Source organism: Pollicipes pollicipes, unplaced genomic scaffold (genome assembly GCF_011947565.3).
Source record: "Pollicipes pollicipes isolate AB1234 unplaced genomic scaffold, Ppol_2.1 Scaffold_7262;HRSCAF=8765_pilon_pilon_pilon, whole genome shotgun sequence".
In the NCBI taxonomy this organism is placed as follows: domain Eukaryota; kingdom Metazoa; phylum Arthropoda; class Thecostraca; order Pollicipedomorpha; family Pollicipedidae; genus Pollicipes; species Pollicipes pollicipes.
The window spans coordinates 14,735,376-14,748,380 of NW_023597055.1; positions in this window are offsets into that span (position 1 = coordinate 14,735,376).

Genomic DNA, 13,005 nt, shown 5'->3' on the forward strand with positions numbered 1-13,005 from the left:
AGGGCACATTACCGGTTCCGGTCAAGAGCTGAAGGGCCACTCCGTCCCATCGCGAAGCGTCTTCTGGCTGTCATTCTGGCGACACGGGGCGGGATCTCCTGGTCGATCCGGAGGCCATTGGAAGGATAATATCATATCACATTGTTCCCCTCCCTGACACGGGAGGCCTTCTGACCCGCGCAGTTGGCCCTGGATCAGCACAGGAACCCTCATTGACACAATAGCATCCCTGATCGCCAAAGGTGGTCCAATAATTGTCACACATGCTCCAGCTCCATGCTTTTCTGTTTTCTTCAGAGATATTGAAAAATTCCTGAACATAGATTTGAGATGAAATGGGGACTTCCGCTTGTATTGGCATGGCCAACGCATGTTCGTCTTTAAATGTTCAAGATTCAGTCAGAATTGATCACTGATAAAAATCTATGTAATACGGTTTTGAACATACGCGCCCGAAAGTCATAGCAACAACAGCCTGAACACCCGGCGTTGCAGTCTCCATAGGCCCCGTAGCGTCAGTCTGCTGTGACACTAGGCGATGGCCAATAAGCAAACGAAAAAGATAATGCATCTTGAGGAAGATGGCTGGTGAACTAGTTAGATCGGCATGCATATTTAAATGTGGTGCAAAAGTAAGCTAAAAACAACATTAATCTGAAAAATGGGGGGACAGCTAACACTGCTGGCCCACCAAAAGTGGGGGGGGGGATCGCCCACCCGCCCCCCCCCCCCTGTTCCTACGCACGTGCACACACACACACACAACACAAACACACGCACAGACACACATACACAGACACACACACACACACACACACACACACACACCACACACACACACACACACACACATATATATATATATATATATATATATATATATATATATATATATATATATATATATATCATATCATGATTATTCTTAGTTTGGTAAAGGGAGCCGGGCACGCAGCCAGAGCCTTGCCAAGGGGAGGGGCACAGGGTTGACGAAGGGCACCTTGATGGTGTGAGGCCCTTTCCCCCCAAAAAAGAATCGCCAGAAATGGCCGGTTCTTACCTAGGGCATGTTTTTATATTTCTATTTTACCTTAATGGTCTAGTGAGCTCTTTCTAATCCGATAGAGCTCGAAAGCTTTGTGCGAATTTTTATCTGGGTTCTAAAAACATGTTAAGCACCCGGGAATGTAGATTATAAATTGAAATGAACCATTAATGTGCATCAACGTGACCAAGCCATGTTTGTCGGGAAATGCTACACATGCAGCCAGAATGGATAAGTGGTAAAAATTATGCAAGGTAGTTTTGAGTATGCACGCTCGCAAATCTTAGCATCTTAGCAACAAAAACTCGACGTCAGGTGTTGCAGTCTCCGTAGGCCGCGGGGCGTTGGCCCGGCGGCAAATACTGAGCTAACAAGTGGTCGGAAATGATGATGCGTATGAAAAAGTATCTCTGAACGCTTTAAGACATCAAATCTTACATTTAAGAGGTAGTCCGGGCGTATATTTCACATGTACGACTTTGGGATTGATGATAAGAACCGATTGACCTTCACAACATTGCGAAATGGTGCTGGAATCTGGTTGTGGAACTGAAAGAATACAAGTAGAATTTATATTTTCCGTGTTACTGTAACTGTTGATATGTCCAGAGGACATTCTCAAAATCGTAAGAAATACGCAAAGCTTAGTCGTTGAACGACGCATGATGATTTAAATTTTAATCAAAAAGACATTCGTAATCATTATTTCACAGCGGTCGTATTCAGCGGTCGTATTTATTACACATTCAGCGGTCGTATTCGTGCACAGAGCGGCTGACACCCGGTGCCATTAGCAGTAGCCAACGCCGCTCAATGTTAGGGGACCTGCAGCCCAGTCCACTGCTGTCCTTGCTGCAGACCCGAGATTGCGGGCGCAGAAACCCAAATATTTTTATGCAATTTGTCTCACTAGCCGATTCTGCAAATGGATGAACGCTCTCAGGCAAACATGGGATGGCTTTGTTCGCTTTTGAACTAATACCGACCCAGTCCTTTCAACACTGCAGACCTCCCCCCCCCCCCCCATTTCTTCCCGGGCGAGGTGCCCACTTGAGTACAGTACTATCGGCAACACATGACTGTTCCCAGTAAACCGCTGAAGGACCCTTGCGCTCACCCGCGGGGTGACTTTCGGCTGCCATTTTGGCGACGCGGGGCGGGATTCCCTAGTTGGTCCAGAGGCCTATATATTGCTATCTTATATTACACTGTTTACCTCCGTGACGTGGGAGGCCTTGTGACCCGTGCTGTTGGCCCCAGATCAACGCACGCACCCTCATTGACACAACATCCCTGACTACCGAAGGTGGTCCATTAGTTGTCACATGGACTCCAGTGTCGGTATTGGGTCGAAGGGCCTACCGCCTCGTGCTGGCGGTCAAGTCCATATATGTCCATATATTTCGTAACTTTCCACAAGATCCAGTGGCTTTTTAGAAGTTACACGTCATCATTGATAAAAACGGGCATAAAAGAGACAATGTGAAACCCAATAAAAATAGCCTAACACATCACACATCGGTCAAGGGATCATCTCGGTGGATCACACTACTGCATTCACATCGTAGCATCACACACAATCGAATTCACACACGCACCCACTCATGTGCCAACATTCGCCTCACTCAGTAGCAACTCCAGAAGTTGGCGCTTGAAGCGGCCTAGACTCTGAACATTGCGCAAGTCGGGCGGCAGGCAGTTAAACAAATCCGATGCTCTGTAGCTAAATCGGCGAGTGCCAGAGTTGCTCACCGCTCGGGGGCGCCTCAGCTGGTTAGCCTGTCGCGTTTCATGCGTGTGCTCAGCACGTGTGAACATCGCGGCTATATCTGGTGGTTGACCCGTGAGTAAGACTTTTTTGAGCAAGCACACCATATGATATCTGACGAGCTGATTAGCACTAAGCCATCGTAGATCCTTTACAACATCCGATATTTGGTCACACCTTCTCCATCCGCTCACAACCCGCGCACAGAAGTTCACAAGTTTTTGCACGCGATGGAGCTGGGTGGCTCCGTGAGTACCATACAGTGCTATACAGTATCTAATGGAGGAAAGAACTAGAGCTCCGACAATGCGAACGAGGGTGTCTCTTGGGAGTACATGCTTGGCATGGGACAGGGCCATCGGAGCGCCCGTGGACCTGGCAACAAGCTGATCAATGTGCGGTTCAAATGTGAGATTTCTGTCCATCACCACACCAAGTTTTTTGACAGTATTGCTTTCAGTAATGACAGCTGACCCGAACTTGACATGCACAGGAGGCATATTACGCAGCATAGCCTTTGTCCCGAAAACTATTAACTGCGTTTTTGTTGTATTGACTTTCATAGAGTGGTTGTTGAACCGGTCCAATACAATTGACAAGGTTTTTTGGCAAGGTTTCGTTATTTGCAATGACCAAATGTTTGCGTTATTGCGGTACTGAACTCCTAGGTCACAACTGAAGTGCCCCTGAGGCACAGCCGACTTAACGCAGCGTGACTTCCGGAAAATGTAAAAAATGCGAGCCGCTGCCACCAGCCATTGCAGGAATCTTTCAAGAGAAGTTTGCCTGCGCCGCTGCAACACGCAACCACTCGTATACGCACATGCATACGCGAGCGGCAAACATCGATATCTCATGTCCACGTGTAAACGCATGCCCATTCACAAATGCATTGTCACGTCGATGTTTATTCACCTGCCTGAAAAAAAACGCTGAATAATTTTGAAAGATATTTCAAACGTTCCGTGCAAGAATCCCTCGTGAAAACAGCTACCTTAAATACTAAACAGCCTTACTGGCGTTGCGCTCCAGTCTTGCTCGCGTAGATCACGCAGCTATCATTGCGTGGCCGACACGCTGCACACCCGCGACGACGGTCTGTCTCAGCGGCAGACGCGGCGCCGGAAGGCGGACCGAACGGCGGCGTCGGGGCAGACGGGGCGTCGGGGCAGACGGTGACGTCGGGGCAGACGGTGACGTCGGGCAGACGGTGACGTCGGGGCAGACGGTGACGTCGGGCGGACGGTGACGTCGGGGCAGACGGTGACGTCGGGGCAGACGGTGATGTCGGGGCAGACGGTGATGTCGGGGCAGACGGTGGCGTCGGGGCAGACGGTGACGTCGGGGCAGACGGTGATGTCGGGGCAGACGGTGACGTCGGGCAGGCGGTGGCGTCGGGGCAGACGGTGACGTCGGGGCAGACGGTGACATCGGGGCAGACGGTGACATCGAGGCAGACGGTGATGTCGGGGCAGACGGTGATGTCGGGGCAGACGGTGACGTCGGGGCAGACGGTGATGTCGGGGCAGACGGTGACGTCGGGGCAGACGGTGACGTCGGGGCAGACGGTGATGTCGGGGCAGACGGTGACGTCGGGGCAGACGGTGACGTCAGGGCAGACGGTGACGTCGGGCAGACGGTGGCGTCGGGGCAGACGGTGACGTCGGGGCAGACGGTGGCGTCGGGGCAGACGGCGAGTCAACCACCGACAATCAATCATACGCCGGCGCCGCAGACGAAGACCCGTCGGACGAAGAGACAGTCCTCAGCTCAGCAGCAGTGGCCGCGCCAGCAGCCGTCACAGCAACACACGCCGACTCAGTTGGCGGGGCTCAGGACCGCAGGGCAGGAGTGGGCGGCTATCCAGCGCAGCAGCGGCGGAGGGTACTGGGAGCCAGGGCGCTCGGCATCCGACCCGATAATCCGGGATGCGCTCCTACAGAGGCAGCGTGTCCAGCCTCAGACTGCACATGAGGGGTACGCTCCTACAGAGGCAGCGTGTCCGGCCACAGACTGCACCTGAGGGGTACCAAGCACGACGCTGTTCAGCTGGTGTATGGAATAAGCCTGAACGGGCAGGAAATCTCTGAATATCTTGAAAACGAGGAAGCCGCCTTTGTCGACGTTTTCCTGATTTTCTTAACTCGCTTGACCTGGAAAGGTCGGCTGTAGATGGATGACCTGCTAGTTTTTTTTTCTTAAGAGCTCGTCGTGGTGCACTGTTTTGTTGAAATCAGTCTCTTTTATCATTTTCGGTAGGCCAGATAATAACAACGTCTCTCGGCAAGCCGTGGATGACAGAGATCATGCCCTTTTAATCATCTTGATCTTCATCATCATCATCTCAACTTGGCCGCGAAATCTTTGCGTAGCATTGAGATCACTACGCTCACACTATGGATGCCACCCTTGCCAAATCGCTTACCTGCTATGGTAAGGTTTGCGTAACGGCAACTGCGTTCATGTTCTCCGACCAGATTTGCGTACGCATCAAATTCTTTTTTGCACTTGTTGAGATTTCTTCTCAGCCGTTCGGTGTGCTTGTCCCATCCCATCTGTGACCGTGGTTTCCAGTTTTTCAAAGTTGGTCTCTTAGGATGTGAGCTTTCAATCAGTCTCACCCCAAAAGCTTGAAACGGCGTTACTAATAGGTAAATTTATCGTGACATTTGTTTTGTTTAAAAATGCCTTGATTTTGTCAAGGTACTTTTAATACACTTGGGGCTGGTGCGGTTGTGACGCTACCCTTGGTTCTTTGGGCTCTGGTCCTTGGTCTTTGGTCTCTGATCATTTCGCCGCGGAGTGCTATCTTTCCCATTCAATAACAGGTGACGGGTGCACAGGTCCTTTCTCTGCGTCGTTGAAATCAGACTGGGAGGCTGCATGCCCGTGGCTCCAGCGTGCCTCCTCATAAAGCCGGCGGAGGTCAAAGCTAAGACTGATGCGTGGTGGCGTGGTCTTCCCGCAGTCTTTATACCTTGTTCACACCTACGTTAAAGGGAGTGCTCCACATCTATATTTGGTTTTTAACTGAAATAGCCATCTTGAAGTCCATTTGGTGCTGTTCACCATCCCGTCCTTCTAAAGTGCTGAGCCGCTCTAGTTTCTGAGTTACATGCCGTGAAAATGGGGAAATTTATCGGGGAGAGTATTTCAAAGTCACCTTGGCGTTCATGGCGCCATAGCAACGGCATTTAACTCCTGCATTTAATATACCATGTGACGATCAAGACCAAGTAAAATATGATTGCGGACGCGTTCGTATATGGCGTTCGAATTCCAGATAAGAATGCCGTCACCTGGCTTCCAATCAATGTGTTGCAATATACGATGACGCAATCAAACTATGGTGCATTGAGGAGCATATTTACTTAACAAAGAATTGTGCTGTCTGGAGCAGTCATTTCCACCTAAAAAGTACCAATGGATATAAATGAGCCGGCTTTATCCCACCTGGCACTATCCCACCCTCAATATCTTTAAATGTGAAACGTTTCCTTGAAATGAACGTTCACCTGTACTAACGTTAGGTTCTCCTAACCTTAATAGCACGGTTCTATGTAACGTTAAATGCAACGTTAACTGTAACGTTAAATGTAGCGTTAAATGTAACGTTAATGGCACATTTCCCTGATCTTCCGGTGGCTCGTTACGGTCAAAAGGTCACCAACCTAATTTTACATAAAGTTTGGCTCCTGGTAATATCCACTTCATTAGCATAATTTGTCCATTGCATTCACTTATTATCGCACAATTTGGGCTTTCTATCTGCGAGTGACATTCATCTCAATGGTCACCATGGGTCACTGACTTTACTTGACTCGGGATCTAAATTTTGATGCACTGTGCATCATTCCGGATCTTTTTTTCAGTCCTCTTTGCCTTTTCACTCCGTAGTTTATGTGCAACGATGGTGCGGGGTCTAAAACTATGCCTTTTGTTTGTTTGTTGTCTACTCAAGGGGGTAATTCAGGGAACATGATCACATGAACGTCAGGATAATGGATAGGCATGTGTGTGCGCAAATGTTCAATGGGAGTGTTGAACAATTAAAGACGGAAATTGGCTAAGCTGCCCTGCATGCTGCCAGCAGACTAAAAACAACAATTGTTTGGTGGGCCAATAAAATAGCTCTTTTCCTTCAACCGACCTAGAATGAATTCCGAGTAGGTGACAGTTACTTCCGTTTTGAAGATGGCGTTCCATATTTGTATGGGATTTTGAACGGGAATTGCCATCTTGAAGATCATTCGTTGTAGTTCACGGCCCTATCCTTCCTAATATCTAAGCCGGCCGGTGCTGGTCGTCATTGCAAGTTAATTGAGTTGCATGACAACAGTATTTTCGTTGTCAGAGTGGTAAGTAGATACGAATACGTCATAGAAACATAGGAAATCGAAAACTTTCCAGCGCAGTAATCCATCGTGAAAGCGACTCTTGGCAAACGACCGACACCATTTCCAATCCCGGCACCTGTGACCCAAGTGAACTGATGTCTTCATTTTCCTATGCCACTTTTTTACTTTACCAGTACAGTAGGCTGTATAGCTTATAACAAGATCTGTGCTTTTCGTTTCCTGTCCACGCACCCGTCTGTAAAAACGCTCGATTGTTGGTAACGCTTATGCATACACATTAGAAATGTGTGTTTCGTAGAAAGTTGGGCAAGCTCTCTTGACTTAGATGATGGCATTTTAACCGTGCGTGTACTTACGTTGGTGAGGGGTCGTGGACAATTCACTGTAAACGCTCTTTGGAACATTTGTGCTGTGCTAAGAAGCTGCACTACTTAAAAAACTGGAAGCAACTTTTCCGAATGCTACCATTTCCATAAATCAAACCATAAAACACTTTCCACATGCTAACAATGTCCCCCGTTGACTCGGACCGTGACCCCAGAGACCGCCCTGTGCCGTCATCACTACCTAACACAACGCGTGCTCGCGTCCACTCCCAGGGCACGCTCCACCTCCCCCCTAAATCATCTGTCCAGTCGCCCCCGGAGGCAACGAGGGATGCTGCGCCGCCGCCGCCGCCGCCGGGGCGAGCCGCGCCCGACGGGTACGCCTCTGATTAAAACGTCCGCGGTCCCCAGAGGGATTACTCCAGCCCGGCTGCCGCCGACGGCAGATGACGATGAATTGTCGCGTGCCGCGGTGCGGGGTCGGCTCTCCTTGCTGCCGGGTTAAGGTCGCTGCCCCCGGCTGTCTGGCGGAATGCGTCGGCTGAGGGTGCAAAAAGTTGCATTGAAATACTGAGATTGCCCGTTGGCGCCATGTCAGTCATGTATGTGTATATATATATATATATATATATATATATATATATATATATATATATATATGCATCAATATTCATTTATTTAACGTGCAGTCAGGTAACACAGGATGGAAGAGCATCCAACTGTGCGAGTGCGCACTGCATACTTTCAATGTACATGGCCACCTCACTAATCCGCACAAAACAGATGCGCTAGCCTTCTGGCCTGGGGGTTGATTCTCGTCAAGAGCCATCTAAAACACTCGGTGACGCCACGCAGGGGCCTCACTGGAGAAAGGAGGCAGCTGCCGATCGTGCCGCAGGCAAAGTTGACCTGCCGCTCTCAATCTTGTCCGCAGAGCAAAGACGCGTACCCGGCGAAGACGCCAACAAGCTCACCCGGGCGGAAAGCAAGCACGGCTCGAGCCCTCAAAAGGGCTTGTCGCAGGCGATGCGATGCACGAAACAGGCTGCTGAACTTATTAAAGACAGCAGATCGTACATCATGCTGTAATTGCGGGACACGCAGAGACCTGGGAAGGCCTGTGTTGCGCGCTCAACGCGAAAGTCCGACGGCTGCTTTTAAGGCAGATGTCTGCCAGGCCTCCACGCGATCGAGGTCAGATGCTGCCGAAACCACGCGTGCGGTGCCAAAATGAAGAGCTGCGGACACAATTGTGTGCCACGGGAAAGCTTTCTCCTGTGCCGGAGGGCGGAGACCCAACGCACCAGCAGGTGCCAGAGCGTAAAATGAATTACGCGCACGCTGCAGACGTGCGTCCTCGTGGAGCTTGTCGCGCAGCTGCTGTCCGAGCACGGCGCCCAGATGCTCGGTTTGAGTACGCGAGTTGCTGCCCATACAGGCGCCATGCTGACAAATCTAGCAACACCCCGCCCCTCCCCCCCCCCCAAAAAAAGAGAGGATGAGATCATCGGCATACCGCACTACTGAAACATGAGGACAATGGAAACGTGCTCCAAAACCACTGAGGTCAGGCTGCCTAATAAGGGGAAGAAAAGCCATTCGCAAGTCGGGGTGACAAAATCGTTCGTTGACGAACGCGCCTGCGAAGCGGTTAGCTTAGCGACGGCTGACCACAAAACATTACATGGGCTGACAGAGATGGGTGCCAGGCTGGCAGGAGAGCCCAGCTCCGCACAGACAGGTGCTCGGCAGCCGCAGAAGAAGACCAGCAGCAGCATGTCAGACTGTCGAAGCATTTCCGAACATCTAGATTTGTGGTAAAGACTGGCAAGCTCCCACTGAGATACGAATGCGCTGTCCTTTCCACAAAAATGGCTGCTATGGAAGTCCCTCGTCCCTCCAGAGAACTGAACTGCAACTCCATTGGTACAAATGGCGATTTAAGCTCGTCAGGGAGCAGCATCTCTACAAGTTAAGATATCACTGAAACGAGCGAGATCGACTGATAATTGTGAAGCTTGACGGCGCCCGCAGTTCATGAAAACGTGCGGCTGGGAACCGTGCCAAGGCCTGCGAAAGGGCTGGAGAACTTCATGGAGAAGCTGCTCGACAAAACTCCGCCCGATCCGCAAGCTGCGTCGCGTCTCAGACGAGCAAGGAGACGACCCACCTCTTCAGAGCTGACCATTCCCGGCAGCGGCTCTGAGCACCATGGTTGCATGGTAACATGGCACCAAACAGCATGGCAACATGCTGTTTCCCCACACGCTGTCGTTCAGCCGTTCAGTCGTGAATGCTCCCCTGCTGCAATGAACCGAGCTACATGAGGCGCGAGATCTTCGGCCGTGAGGTGAAGGGGCTGTGTTGCATTCATCTGCTGAGTACTGCGGGTTCGGCCGGTGGACTGAATGTGCGCTTGTGCTTATTTCTGAGATATCTGGGCCGCCAGATGCCATGAGCTTTCTTCCCTCTTAACTCCCCGCCTTTGTCTTTGTGTGGTAGCGAGAATTGTGACGGTTGATCATTACGTCGTATATATATATATATATATATATATATATATATATATATATATATATATATATATATATGCGTGTATGTATATGTATATACATATATACATATATAAACAACATGTCGATATAGGTAACCTGTTATACGCTTGGGTTGGGAATATATATATATATATATATATATATATATATATATATATATATATGTATGTAGTTCGGCTGGCTTCCTATGACTAATGACCTATCGCTTGCACGGCTGTAGGAATATCTGTTATTCACCCGTTCCTTATGACGTCCCTTCATTCAGTCCCTATGTGCTACCCGATTACCCCTGAAATGATATTGATCTCACTGTGAAAAGCTTTCTGTGTGAGAAGGGAGGATATTACGAGTGTAATGTTTGCTCAAGTAATGCTGCACTACGTTCACTTTCTCACTATGTCTTTGGACAAATATGTTCATGGGATGACACGGGCGCGGACGCCCAACGACATCTCATGTATGCATGCATGTGTGCAGACGGGCGTAATGCTATTGACTCTTGGCGGTTTAGGTAAGGCATAATGGCGCTCACATTTACGACCAGGACTAGTAAAACTTGATAGCCCTTTTAAGGCTGCAAGATACTGGTATGCGCGGCGACAAGTTTCTTTCAACTTTTGAGGTAATCTGGTGCTCGGTGCTATCAGTCATGCTATTTTTTTATGTTCACGTATTATGCTCACCAAGGCAAAGAACATAGATACGTTCAAAGACTTGTAATGTTTTGTTTTCCCAGCCATCGTAACACGGTCGCCAGAGTGACCTGGTGCATCGGCGGACAGTCCCTCGGTGGCGGTTCCCGAATTAATTTATTTGGGGGGGGGGGGGAGGGTGGAAATGTGCCGGAGGCATAACTACGTACATTTGTTGTTGTCTGACAGAATTGTATGCACGCGATAATTGTGACCAAATCATTGCATAAAGCAAGGATATTTGTATGTGGCTTTTGGCTTATGCCCCAGTGAATCACATTTGCCAGGGAATCATAGAAAGGGACATTGTCCGTTTTCGGGTCGAGTGGCCGCAGCTCTGTGGATAGCGCACCGTTGGGCTGGCCTGGTGATTTTTAGACAACATATTCGCCTAGGGTGTGCCGTTGGTTTCGACTTGCCAGCTCTCTAGGTTGAAGCGTTCTGATGTCCGTCATAAAATATTCCAAAGCTGGCAGGCTCGTGGTTCCCGTGGGAGCGAACGCGCCAAGAGAGCGCAAGCGCGTCAGGAAAGCACGTGCGCATCAGGAGAGCACGAACGTGTCAGGGGAGCGCGAGCGTGTTAGGGGGGGGGGGGGGCGCGAGCGTGTTAGGGGGGCGCGAGCGCGCCAGGAGAGCACAAGCGCGTCAGGGGAGCGCGAGCGTGTTAGGGGGGGGGGCGCGAGCGTGTTAGGGGGGCGCGAGCGCGCCAAGAGAGCACAAGCGCGTCAGGGGAGCGCGAGCGTGTTAGGGGGGCGCGAGCGTGTTAGGGGGGCGCGAGCGTATTAGGGGGGCGCGAGCGCGCCAGGAGAGCACAAGCGTGTCGGGGGAGCGCGAGCGCGCGCGCGTGGCCTTGGCGTCGGGCCGCGCAGACCCGGGCCCGGTTTTCCCACTTTGCTAATTCGGTCTCATTGCTAATCTATGCTAATCCGGGTCGAATTTTCGCGGTTTGGAACTTTGTACCTGCCATGCTAAGCGAATGGGCACATTTGCTCCTGCCACCTGCGTCACGTCGCTTGCTTAAGCATACAAACTGAACTCAACCAACTGCTACACCATCCCGAAATGTCAAGAAAATGTCAGTTCGGTTCCGCGAAGGATGACATAACAGCAGTCGTTGCAAAACGTCTCACCGTTGGTGAGAGCGCGTTTTCTGTAGCGTTTGACTTAATAGAGAGTGTCGGCTGCGTGCCATCACCAGCAAAGCTGTGTGGGCACCAGTTTGGAGCCGACGACACTTGACTGACACCGACAGCTGCGCAGGCTTTCAGCGCTGCCAGTTCTGGTCGGCGTTTCCTCGTGTTGCTGCACCTGTCCGCAATGTTCGCAAGGCCCACAACTGAGGTGTCACGTTTGTCATGACGCGCTGCCGTCCCCGTGCCTTGGTGATTGCAGAGCGGCAGTGGTATTGTCGCGAGTAGTCACGTTTCTGATGCTGTGATTATCGCGTGTGACATCTGTGATCAAGCGCTCATGAGGTGTGATGTCTGTTATGATGTGCTCATAGGGTGTGACGTCTGTGATAAATCGCTGATGAGATGTGACATCTGTGATGATGTGGTCATGAGGTGTTACATTTGTGGTAATGTGCTCATGAGGAATGACATATATGATAATACGCACATGATATGGGATATCTGTGATAATCATGCCCATGAGTTGTGACGTCTGTGATGAAGCGCTCATGAGACATGCTATCTGTGATTATGTGTTCATGAGGTGTGACGCCTGTGATAATGTGTTCATGAGGTGTTACATTTGTGATGATGTGCTCATGAGGTGTGACATATGTGATGATATGCAAATGATATGGGACATCTGTGATGATGTGCCCATGAGTTGTGACGTCTGTGATGAAGCGCTCATGAGATATGATATATGTTATGATGTGCTCGTGAGGTGTGACGTCTGTGATGATGTGTTCATGAGGTGTTACATCTGTGATGATGTGCTCATGAGGTGTGACATATGTGATGATATGCACATGATATGGGACATTTGTGATAATGTGCCCATGAGCTGTGATGTCTGTGATGAAGCGCTCATGAGATGTGACACCTGATGATGTGTTCATGAGGTGTGACGTCTGTGATAAAACACTGATGAGATGTGATATCTGCGATTATGTGTTCATGAGGTGTTGCATTGGTGACGATGCACTGATGAGGTGTGACACATGTGATGATATACACATGATGTGGGGTATCTGTAATGATGTGCCCATGAGTTGTGACATCTGTGGCGAAGTGCTCGTAAACTGCGAC